At 39.8% G+C, this 13,574-nt stretch overlaps 1 protein-coding gene across 1 annotated transcript in view; it reads right to left on the bottom strand.

The window, feature by feature from the left end:
• HEPH (hephaestin) overlaps window positions 1-13,574 on the bottom strand; it is a 244,155-nt gene that overhangs the window by 120,118 nt on the left and 110,463 nt on the right. The window lies entirely within an intron of this gene.

The raw sequence follows: 13,574 nt of genomic DNA on the forward strand, positions 1-13,574 counted from the left end.
AGACCCTTACAAAAAAGATGACACTAAAAACCATAACAGTAATCTCTCTCAATGTCAACAGTCTAAATTCACCATTTAAGAGACAAAGAGTAGCAAAGTGGATTCAGAGACAAAACCCAACATTCTTCTATCTACAACTAATTCATCTCAACAGTCAGAGCAAACACAGACTCAAAGTGAAAGGATGGAAAACAACCCTGCAAGAAAACAGCTCCTTCAAAAAAGCTGGGATAGCCATACAAGTATCCGACAACATTAATTTCGGGTTGAAAAAGATTAGAAGGGACAGGGAAGGATATTTTCTCTTCATCAAGGCATACATACATCAGGAAGAAATCACACTCTTAAATTTAAACGCACCTAATGAAGGAACAGCTAAATATTTAAAACAACTGCTAACAAATTTTAAGGAGGACATTGCTAGCAATACAATAATAGTTGGAGACTTCAACATTGCCTTTTCACCTCAGGAAAGATCAATAAGAACAAAACTCAGCAAGGAATCATTGGCTTTGAAAGATGAAATAGAAGAATAAGGGCTTATAGACCTAAACAGGGCTTTACACCCCAAAAAGAAAGAGTACACATTCTTCTCCAGTGTGCACGGAACATTTTCCATAATAGACCATGTGCTAGGCCACAAAACATACCTCAATAGAATCAGGAAGATAGAAATATTATCAACCATCTTTTCAGATTACGATTCACGGAGGATAGAAGTGAATCACACAGAGACACGGAGAACCAAATCAAACACCTGGAAATTAAACAACTCAATGCTGAACAATGAGTGGGTCAGGAAGGAAGTCAAGGACGAAATCAAAAGATACTTGTAAACAAATGAGAATGAAGACATGAGCTGCCAGAACTTATGGGATGCATCGAAAGCCGTATTAAGTGGAAAATTTATAGCTCTGTAAGCATTTCTCAGGACAGAAGAAAGGATGCACATAAACAACTTGACTTCACAGCTCAAGACCTTAGAAAAGGATCAGCAGAAAGAGCCCAAATCAGGCAGAAGAAAATAGATCATAAAACTTAAGAGCAGAACGGGTCCAATTCCAACAGGTACAGCCCGCCCCCAAGGCCTGGGTTCCTCTCTGGGCACGCGCAGCTAGAAACAGCCCCTAGACAGCCGGTTTTCAACCCCTGATCCGCGTGGGACGGGCACAGAGGCCCAGCTCTGGGCAACAAAGCTGAACGGCTCCAATTCCAACAGGTACAGCCCGCCCCCAAGGGCCTGGGTTCCTCTCTGGGCACGCGCAGCTAGAAACAGCCCCTAGACAGCCGGTTTTCAACCCCTGATCCGCGTGGGACGGGCACAGAGGCCCAGCTCTGGGCAACAAAGCTGAACGGCTCCAATTCCAACAGGTACAGCCCGCCCCCAAGGGCCTGGGTTCCTCTCTGGGCACGCGCAGCTAGAAACAGCCCCTAGACAGCCAGTTTTCAACCCCTGATCTGCGTGGGACGGGCACAGAGGCCCAGCTCTGGGCAACAAAGCTGAACGGCTCCAATTCCAACAGGTACAGCCCGCCCCCAAGGGCCTGGGTTCCTCTCTGGGCACGCGCAGCTAGAAACAGCCCCTAGACAGCCGGTTTTCAACCCCTGATCTGCGTGGGACGGGCACAGAGGCCCAGCTCTGGGCAACAAAGCTGAACGGCTCCAATTCCAACAGGTACAGCCCTCCCCCAAGGGCCTGGGTTCCTCTCTGGGCATGCGCAGCTAGAAACAGCCCCTAGACAGCCGGTTTTCAACCCCTGATCTGCATGGGACGGGCACAGAGGCCCAGCTCTGGGCAACAAAGCTGAATGGCTCCAATTCCAAACAGGAGACATTCCCAACTCCTCGCCCAGTGCCAGGGACTCTTTCCGGAGCCGCGGCCGCGAAATATTCTCCCACTACATATGCCATAGGAACCATAAGCTAACTTCTTAGATGGAAACTTCTCTATTTTAGCTCAGCCACTAGAAACACAGTTGCCAATAACTCATAAGCCTATCTTAACTCACACTGCATATCAAGCAGAATAGTAACACTGAACGTGAAGGACTAAACCACACCTCTCACAATGGTAAAGCAACGCAAAAGCCCACCAAACATTCATATTGAAGAGTCTAGCCCAGATGACACCTACAGTACTGTAGTGTTAGACAACCTCTCTGTCAAGGAATTCAGAAGGGAGCTACTTAGGATGCTTAGGGAATTAAAAGAAACAATGGAAACCAATGCCAATAGAAGACAAGAGGATCTGAAGGCAGAAATGAGGAAAATGCAATCAGAAATGTCAGACCTGAAAAATCTCGTAGGCGAATTGAAAAGCTCAGTGGAAGGCCTCAGCAGCAGAGTAAGAGCGGCTGAGAACAGAATCAGTGAGCTCGAAGATGAAGTTCAGAGACTCTCCAGAAAAGAGCAGAAAATGGAAAAGAGACTCACAATTCGGGAACAGATGGCAAGAGAAGATCATGATGAAGCCAAGAGGGGTAACATAAGAATTATTGGAGTCCCAGAGGGACAGGAAGAAAACCTCGATGAAGAAGAAACTGTCAAAGACATCATTGTTACAACATTTCCAGAGCTGAAGAAAACTTGTGACCACATTCAGGAGGCCCGAAGGGTACCAGCTAGAAGAAATCCGAATAAAAATACCCCAAGACACATTCTGATCAAAATGACCAAAACCTTAGACAGAGACAAAATTCTGAAAGCAGCAAGATCGAAGAAAGAAATCTCTTACAAAGGAGCATCCTTAAAATTCACAGCTGATTTTTCTGATGAAACCCTCATGGCCCGAAAACAGTGGTGGGACATAGTAAAAAAACTCAATGAAATAAATGCCTCCCCCAAAATACTTTTCCCAGCAAGACTCTCATTCATAATAGAAGGAACAACACACAGTTTCACAGACAAACAACAGCTCAGGAACTTCATAGACTCAAAACAATGGATACAAGAACAACTAAATGGGCTACTTTAAGGCAAGAAAGGCCCCTCAAATACACCAAATTTTAACAGAACAATGGGACAAAATCCCATAACAATAATCTCTCTCAATGTCAATGGGCTAAACGCACCAATTAAAAGACATAGAGTGGCAGGATGGATTAGAAAATTGAACCCAACATTCTGCTGCCTGCAAGAAACGCATCTCAATAGTCAAAGCAAAGATAGACTCAGAGTCAAAGGCTGGAAAACAATCCTACAGGCAAACAGCTCCCATAAAAAAGCTGGGGTAGCCATCCTTATATCAGACCACATCGATTTCAGAGTGAGGAAGGTCATAAGAGACAGTGAAGGCCATTTCTTATTGATCAGAGGATCTGTACAACAGGAAGAACTTACAATAATAAATGTATATGCACCTAATGAGAGACCAGCAAAGTACTTAAAACAACTACTCATAGATTTGGAAAAAGACATCAATAGCAACACAATACTAGTGGGAGACTTCAACACTGCTTTGTCACCTCTTGATAGATCAACCAGACTCAAGCTTAGCAAGGACATACTTCATTTGAGGGAAACAATGGAAGAAAGGGACTTAGTAGATATATACAGGACACTTCATCCACAAAAAGCTGAATACACGTTCTTCTCAAGCGTACATGGAACATTCTCCAAGATAGACCACATGCTGAGCCACAAAACATGCCTCCATAAAATTAAGAAGGTAGAGATTGTATCAACAATTTTCTCAGACCATAATGCGCTGAAATTAGAAGTAAATCACACACAAAAACAGAAAACTAAATCAAACACCTGGAAATTAAACAGTGCACTATTGAACAATGAGTGGATTAGACAGGAAATCAAAGAGGAAATCAAAAGATTCCTAGAAACGAATGAAAATGAGAACACGAGTTACCAAAACTTATGGGACACAGCAAAGGCTGTGTTAAGAGGAAAGTTTATAGCTCTACAAGTATTCCTCAGGAAGGAGCAGCGAGCACACATAAGTAACCTAAACTCACAGCTTAAGAGCTTGGAGAAGGACCAGAAAAAGGAGCACAACACGAACAGGAGGAAGGAAATAATAAAACTCAGAGCAGAGATTAACGAGATGGAAACCCAAAAAACAATCCGAAAGATCAATGAAACCAAAAGCTGGTGCTTTGAGAAAATTAACAAGATCGATAAGCCTCTAGCAAAACTCACAAAGAAAGGGAGAGAGAAAACCCTAATAAACCGAATCAGAAATGAAAAGGGGGTCATTACAACAGAAACCACAGAAATTCAGAGGATCCTCAGGGAGTACTTTGAGAAGCTTTATGCCACGGAACATCAAAACCTCGAGGAAATGGATAAATTCCTAGAATCCTACAGACTCCCAAGGCTGAACCAAGAAGACCTGGAATACCTGAACAGACCTATCACCATCAAGGTAATTGAAAAGGTAATAAAAAGTCTCCCCAAGCAGAAAAGTCCTGGCCCGGATGGGTTCACTAGTGAATTCTTCCAAATCTTTAAAGAGGACTTACTCCCAATGCTCTTTAAGCTTTTCCACGAAATTGAAATATCAAAAAACACTTCCGAACAGTTTCTACGAAGCAAATATCACACTGATACCAAAAGCAGACAGAGATACCACAAAGAAAGAGAATTACAGGCCGATATCCCTGATGAACACAGATGCAAAGATTCACAACAAACTACTAGCAAATGGAATCCAACTACTCATGAAAAAGATCATACACAATGACCAAGTAGGATTCATCCCAGGGCTGCAAGGATGGTTTAACATCCAAAAATCAATCAACATAATCCATCATATCAACAAGAAAAGATAAAAAGCATATGATTATATCAATAGATGCAAAGAAATCATTTGACAAGATCCAGCACCCCTTTATGATGAAAACCCTAGCCAAAATGGGTATATAGGGGACCTTCCTCAACATAATTAAAGCCATCTACCACAAGCCTACAGCAAGCATCATCCTTAATGGGGAAAAACTGAGAGCCTTCCCTCTAAGATCAGGGACGAGAAAGGGATGCCCACTCTCTCCACTTCTGTTCAATATAGTACTGGAAGTACTTGCAATAGCGATTAGGCAAGAAAAAGATATTAAGGGCAGTCAGGTAGGAATGGAAGAAATCAAGCTCTCACTATTCGCAGATGATATGATACTCTACTTAGAGAACCCAATAACTTCCACCAAAAAACTCCTAGAAACAATAGACTCGTATAGTAAAGTTGCAGGTTATAAAATCAATACCCAAAAGTCCATGGATTTCCTATACGCAAACAGTGAGAGAGAAGAAAGCAACATGAAAAAAACAATCCCATTCACAATTGTGCCCCAGAAAATCAAGTACCTAGGAATCAGCTTAACTAAGGAAGTAAAGGACCTGTACAAAGAAAACTACAAAACGCTACTTCAGGAAATAAAAGAGGACATGAGGAAATGGAAAGATATCCCCTGCTCATGTGTCGGGAGACTTAACATTGTCAAAATGGCAATACTACCGAAAGCATTGTATAAATTCAATGCAATCCCTATAAGGATACCCATGACATTCTTCAAAGAAATGGAGCAAACACTCTTGAAATTTATATGGAACAATAAGCCCCCACGAATAGCTAAAGCAATTCTTGGGAAAAAGAAAATGGGAGGAATCAACCTCCCGAACTTCAAATTGTACTACAAAGCAGTAATAATTAAAACAGCATGGTACTGGAACAAAGGCAGAACTGCAGACCAATGGAACAGGGTTGAATACACTGACATCTCTCCTCAATCATATGCTCATCTAATCTTTGATAAAGGTGCAAGTAATGTGAACTGGAGTAAGGAAAGCCTCTTTAATAAATTGTGTTGGCATCACTGGACGGCTACATGCAAAAAAATAGGCTCAGAACTCTGCCTAACACCATGTACAAAAGTAAGATCAAAATGGATTAAAGACCTCAACATCAGACCAGAAACCATAAGGTACATTGAAGATAAAGTTGGCAAAACCCTCCATGACATTGAAGCTAATGGTATCTTCAAAGATGCCACACCACTGGCCGAGCAAGTGAAAACAGAGATAGATAAATGGGACTATCTTAAACTAAGAAGCTTCTGCACCTCCAAAGAAACAGTGACCAAAATACAAAGACAGTCTACAGAATGGGAAAGGATATTCACCGAATACACATCTGACAAGGGGTTGATATCCAGGATATACAAAATACTGGTTAAACTCCACAAGAAGAAAACATCCAACCCCATCCAAAAATGGGGCAATGAAATGAACAGAAACTTTCTCAAAGAAGAAATCCGAATGGCAAAAAAGCACATGAGAAAATGCTCTACATCATTAATCATCAGGGAGATGCAGATCAAAACCACAATGAGATATCATCTCACACCTCAGAGACTGGCCCACATTCAAAAGAACAAAAGCAACCGATGCTGGCGTGGATGTGGCGAGAAAGGGACACTCCTTCACTGTTGGTGGGAATGTCCACTGGTTCAGCCCTTCTGGAAAACAGTATGGACGATTCTCAAAAAATTAGAAATTGAGCTCCCATTTGACCCAGCAATACCACTCCTGGGAATATATCCCAGAGAGGCAAAAATGTATAGTCGAAGTGACATCTGCACTTGTTTGTTCATTGCAGCACTCTTTACAATAGCCAGAAACTGGAAGAAACCTGAATGCCCAAGAACAGATGACTGGTTAAAGAAACTTTGGTACATCTACACAATGGAGTACTATGTAGCTCTTAGAAAAGATGAAGTCATGAAATTTACATACAAGTGGTACAATATGGAAAGTATCATGCTAAGCGAAATGAGTCAGAAAGAGAGGGATAGACATAGAAAGATTGCATTCATCTGGGGGATATAAAGTAACAAAGTATGAGATTAATACCCAAGAATAGCTGAGATCAGCACCAGGAGGATTACTCCATAACTTAGAGGCCAGCCGGGTATCCTAGAGGAAAGGGCTGTTCAGATAGAGAAGGGAGCACCAAATAAAGGATGTTTGGAGGATCCTCCCAGGAGGGGAGATGCATGTCGAAAGTAGACTATGGACTGAACATATTTGCCACTCAATGCCTCTTTTGCAGACCACAACACCCAAAAGGAGAGAGAGAACACAGGGGATTGCCCTGCCACAGAGACAGGGGGGATGGGGGATGGGGGGGTGGGGGTGGGAGGGATATTATCCATGGTGGTGGAAAATGGGCACTGGTGGAGGGATGGGTATCTGATCATTGTATAATTGAAACCAAAGCACAAAAAATTGTAAATCTACAACTTTAAAAAAAATAAAATAAAATAAAGGGAAAAAAAAACTTAAGAGCAGAAATCAATGACATGGAAACAAAAGAAACAATCCAAAAAATCAATGAAAAGAAGAGCTGGTTATTCAAGAAAATAAACAAGATAGATAAACCACTACCAATACTCACAAAGAAAAAGAGAGAAAGAAACCTAAAAAACCGAATCAGAAACAAGAAGGGGGATATCACAACAGAAACCAAAGAAATTCAAAAGATCATCAGAGACTCTTTGGAATTCTGGATGCCACGAAACAAGATAACCTAGAAGAAATGGATAAATTCCAGGATTCCTAGCAGCTCCCAAAGCTGAATCAAGAAGATATATAGTACATGAATATAACTATTCACATCATGGAAATTGAAACTGTAATCAAAACTCTTCCCAAAAACAAAATTCCACTTCCATATGGATTCACTGGCGAATTTTTCCAAACATTAAAAGAGGACCCACTGCCAGTCCTTCTCAAGCTTTTCCAGGAAATTGAAAAAACAGAAACTCCCAAATAGTTTCTATGAACTCCATATCTCTCTAATGCCAAAAGGAAATAAAGACACCACAAGAAAATAAAACTATAGTCCGGTATCCCTGATGAACACGGAAGCGAAGATACACAACAAAATACTAGCAAATAGAATTCAACTACTCATCGATAAGATCATACACCATGACCAAGTAGGATTAAACCCGGGTATGCAAGTATGGTTTAACACTCGGAAATCAATCAGCATAATCCATCATATCAACAAAAGAAAAGATAAAAATCATTTGATCATATCAATAGATGCAGAGAAAGCATTTGATAAGATTCAGCACCTGTTTATGATGAAAACCCTCGCCAAAATGGGGATAGAATGGACTTTCCTTAATATAGTTAAAGCCATCTACCACAAGCCTACAGCAAGCATCATCCTCAATGGGGAAATCTGAGAGCCTTCCCCAGTCTTGTCCTCAGGGATGAGACAAGGATATCCACTCTCCACTGCTGTTCAATATTGTACTGGAAGTTATTGCAATAGCGATTAAGCAAGAAAAAGATATTAAAGGCTTCTGAGTAGGAAATGAAGAAATCAAGCTCTCACTCTTCGCAGATGATATGATACTATACTTAGAGAACCCTAAACCCTCTACAAAGAAACTTGTAGAAACAATAGACTTGTATAGTAATGTTTCAGGCTGTAAAATCAATACCCAAAAGTCCATGGCTTCCCTATACTCAAATAGTGCAAAAGAAGAAAGTGACATGAACAACACAATCCCGTTTACAATTGTGCCCCAGAAAATCAAGTACCTAGGAATCAGCTTAACTAAAAAAGTAAAGTACCTGTACAAAGAAAATTACAAAACACTACTTTAGGAAATAAAATAGGACAAGAAGAAATGGAAAAAAATATGCCCTGTTCATGGATGGGGAGAATTAACATTGCCAAAATGGCAATACTACCCAAAGCACTGTACAAATTCATATGCGACCCGTATTACAATACCCGTGATATTCTTAAAGAAATGGAGCAAACACTCCTGAAATTTATATGGAACAATAAGACCCCACAAATTGTTAAAGAATTTCTTGGGAAAAAGAAAATGGAGGAATCAACCTCCTTAACTTCAAACTCTACTACAAAGCTGCAATAATTAAACAGCATGGTACTGGAACAAAGGCAGACCTGTAGACCAATGGAATAGGGTTGAATATACTTACATCTCCTCCCAAGCATATGATCATCTAATCTTTGATAACGGGGAAAGAAAAGTGAAGTGGAGCAAGGAAAGCATCTTTAAGAAATTGTATCTTCAAATTTGTAGCTAATAGTATCTTCAAAGATCTTGTAGCTAATTGTATCTTCAAAGCAAATCTTGTAGCTAACGGTATCGTCAAAGACGTCACACCACAAGCCAAGCAAGTGAAAACAGAAATAGACAAATGGGACTATCTTACACTAAGAAGCTTCTTCATCTAAAAAGAGACAGTGACCAAAATACAAAGACAGTCTACAGAATGGGAAAGGATAATCGCCCAATACGCATCCAACAAGGGGTTGATATCAAGGATATACAAAGTACTGGCTGAACTCCACAAGAAGAAAACATCCAAAAAATCAAAATGGGGTGATGAAATGAACACAAAATTTCTCAAAGAAGAAATCCGAATGGCTAAAAGGCACATGATAAAATGCTCCACATCATTAATCATCAGGGAGTTGCAGATCAAAACCACAATGAGATATCATTTCACACCACAGAGACTGGCCCACATCCACAAGAACAAAAGCAACTGGTGTTGATGCAGAGGTGGCGAGAAAGGGACCCTCCTTCACTGCTGGTGAGAATGCCGACGGGTTCAGCCCTTTTGGAGAACGGTATGGACGATTCTTAGAAAATTAGAAATTGAGCTCCCATTTTACCCAGCAATACCACTCCTGGGAATATATCCCAGAGAGGCAAAAAAGTATAGTTAAAGTGACATCTGTGACATCTGCACTTGTTTGTTCATTGCAGCACTGTTAACAATAGCCAGAATCTGGAAAAAACCTGAGTGCCTGAGAAAAGATGACTGGTTAAAGAAACTTTGGTACATTTACACAATGGAGTACTATGTAGCTTTTAGAAAAGATGAAGTCATGAAATTTACATAAAAGTGGTACTACATGGAAAGTATTATATTAAGCAAAATGAGTCAGAAAGAGAGGGAAAGACGTATAAAGATTGCATTCATCTGGGGAACATAAAGTAACAAAATCGGAGACTAAAACCCAAGAATGGCCGAGATTAGTACCAGGAATTTTGCTCCATGGCTTGGAGGCCAGCTACACATTCTAGGGGAAAAGGGAGCTCAGATAGGGAAGGGAACACCAAATAATGGGTGTTGGAAGGATCCTCCCAGTACGGGAGAAGCATGCTGAAAGTAGACTATAGACCAAACATGATTACCACTCAAAGCCTCTTTTGCAAACCACAACACCCAAAAGAAGAGAGAGAACAAAAGGGAATGCCCTGTCACAATGGCAGGTTGTGATGGGGGGATGGGGGGAGGGAGAGATACTGGTATCTGTGGTGGTGGAAAATGAGCACTGGTGGAGGGATAGGTATTTGATCAATCAAAACCCATGGACAAAAATTTGTAAGTCTACAACTGTACCTCATGGTTTCTCACTAATATTTTTTTTAAAAATCAGTACTGAAGTCTTCAGGATATCCATACCTCAAATAATGAGTGAGAAGAAAGTGATATGAAAAAAAGTTCCATTCACTGTCATACCTCAGAAAATCATGTAGCTCAGAATCAGCTTAACTAAGGATGTAAAGTATCTGTACAAGAAAATCTACAAAACATACTTCAAAAAATAAAAGAGGGCAAGAGAAAATGGAAACATATACCCTGATCCTGGAGTCAAAGAAATAACATTGTCAAAATTGCAATACTGCCCAAATCATTATATAGATTCAATGTGATCCCTCTAAGGAGACCCATGACATTCGTCGAAAACTGATCAAACTCTCCTGAAATTCATATGGAACTATGAGCTCCCACGAATTGCTAAATCAATTATTTGGGTAGAAAACAAGGCTGACCTCACCTTCCCCAACTTCAAACGGTGCTTCAAAGCAGTAATAATTTAAAAAGCATGATATTGGAATAGAGACAGGTCAGGAGATTAGTGGAATATGGTTGAATATCCTGACACTCAGTCTCAAATATATGATCATCTAATCTTTGATAAGGGAATTAGAAATATAAAGTGTAGCAAGCAAAGCCTCTTCAACAATTGTTGCTGGCAAAACTGGACAGCTATATGCAAAAAATGGGCTCAGAGCTCTACTTAACACTGTGCATAAAAGTCAGATCAAAAGAGATTAAAGTCCTCAACATCAGACCAGAATGCATAACGTACATTGAAGAAAAGGCAGGAAAAACCTTCCATGACTTTGAAACTAAGGTTATCTTCAAAGATACTCACCACTGACTAAGCGAGTAGAAACAGAGATAAACAAATGTGACTATCTTAAACTAAGAAGCTTTTGTACCTCAAAAGAAACAATGACCAGAATATAAAGACAGTCTACACAGTGCGTAAGGATATTAACTCAATACCCTTCAGAGAAGGAATTAATATCAAGGATATACAAGGCGCTGGTTGAACTGTACAGGAAGAAAAAACCCAATTCCATCAGAAAATGGGGTGATAAAATAAACAGAATCTTTCTCAAAGAAAAAATTCAGATGGCCAAAAAGCACGTGAAAAAATGTTCTTAATCACTAATCATCAGAGAGATGCACATCAAAAAATGAGATATCCTCTCACACCACAGAGACTGGCACTCATCCAGAAGATCAAAAGCAACCGGTGTTGGCGTGGATGTGTGGAGAAGGGGACTCTCTTTAACCACTTGTGGAACTGCCGACTAGTTCAGCCTTCTTGGAAAACAATATGTCCATTTCTCAAAAAACTAGAAATTGAGCTCCCATTTGATACAGCAATACCACCTCTGGGAATATATTCTGAAGATGCAAAACAGTACAGTAAAAATGACATCTGCACTTGTATGTTTATTGCAGCACTATTTACAATAGCCAGAATCTGGAAAAAAAAAGCCTAGTGTCTGAGAACAGATGACTGGTGACAAAACTTCGGTACGTCTACACAATTGAATACTATGCAGTTGTTAGAAAAGATGAAATCATAAAATTTGCATATAAGTGAATCAACATGGAGAGTATGTATGATGTTATGTGAAATGAGTCAGAGAGAGACAGACAACGAATGACTGCACTAATTTGTGGAATATAAAGTAACTTAATGGGAGACTTACACGCAAGGTTAGTAGAGGTAAGTGCCAGGAGGATATCTTGATGGCTAGGAATCCTGCCTCACGTTCTGGGGGGAAAGGCAGCTGGGATAGAGAATGGATCACTAAGTAAATGATGCTTGGAGGACTAGCTCATGATGGGAGATGCGTGCTGTAAGTCAACTGTGGTCCAAACATGATGGTCACCAAGTACCTGTGTCGCAAAACATAACACCCCAAAGGAGAGAGAGAGTAAAAGGGAATGTACCTACCACAGAGGCAGGGGGGATAGGGTGGGCATGACGGGAGGGATACTGGGAACACTAGTGGTGGATAAAGGGCACTGGTGGATGATGGCTGCTTGATTACTGTATGACTGGAATGTAATCATGAAAGTTTGTAAGTCTGTAACTGTGCCTCACAGTGATTCTTTAAGAAAAAAAGGAAAACAAAGAATCTTAAATGATTAAAAGTAAGTTTGTGAATACTTTACTTACTGGCCCTGAACTGTTAATATATGTACTATACATTATCAAAAATTCTACATTATTAATCACATTTTGTAGGTAATCATCTCCCTAAGAGAATAAAACCCACAGTTGTAATAGTCCTTTGGTCAAAACAGTGTAGGGCTTAGAATATAAAGGATTAAAAGGTGTGCTCTGGAAAGAATTTCATATCAGGAAAAAAATAAAACATCAGAAAATTCTAGAAAAGATGACAAATAGATTGAGTTTCAAATGTGTGCCCATGAAACTGTAGAATAAAACATTTAGGCTATTTTAGATGTAGATGGCATCATGGGCAAAAATAGAATTGGAAACCAATACAATTTTATACTTTAAGGGTACCTGCTTATTGTCTATGTGAAATTCCCCGATCTCTGCTGTTTGACTCATTGAATGTTGGAGTGATTGATGACTCTCTCAATGCAAACAATGACTCAATTTTGGGGATCCTGGATCGTAGTTTCATATAGTCTTGAACAAATGGTATTCCTATGAGACCACTGATTGATAACCAGGAGACCCTTAAGATTGGACAGATTTTGTGTGTTTGTTTTTCTCTCTTATGTGTCTGTCTTTTTGTGACCACCCCCATCTGGCCAGAGTACAAGGTGGTTGTAGAACTAATTTGGCAGGATTCATAACAACTCTACAACCCTGGAGCATTTTTTCCTTCAATATTGCTTATCCTCAACCTTAATGTTAAGGAACAATTGAGTTCTACAATATTCAGTTCCTTGAGTAATTAATTTATAAATTTTTAAATCTTAGTATTTCTAATAAAGTTTGGGGGGAGACATAGAGAATAAATATATATGTCGGTATTTTATTTTATGTTCACCGTATAACAATAAATAAGTTCTTAGTTATAGTTCATCTTTCTTTTGGTATCTGTTTCATATTTTGGTATCTCATTTGAAGACTAGGTAAGTATCTCCCCATATAGGATTGTAATTATTCCATTTATGTGTAATATGATTTCAAAGTTTGTTAACATGCAATCTTTCCT

This window comes from Sorex fumeus, unplaced genomic scaffold, assembly GCF_029834395.1.
Source record: "Sorex fumeus unplaced genomic scaffold, SorFum_2.1 ptg000073l, whole genome shotgun sequence".
NCBI lineage: Eukaryota > Metazoa > Chordata > Mammalia > Eulipotyphla > Soricidae > Sorex > Sorex fumeus.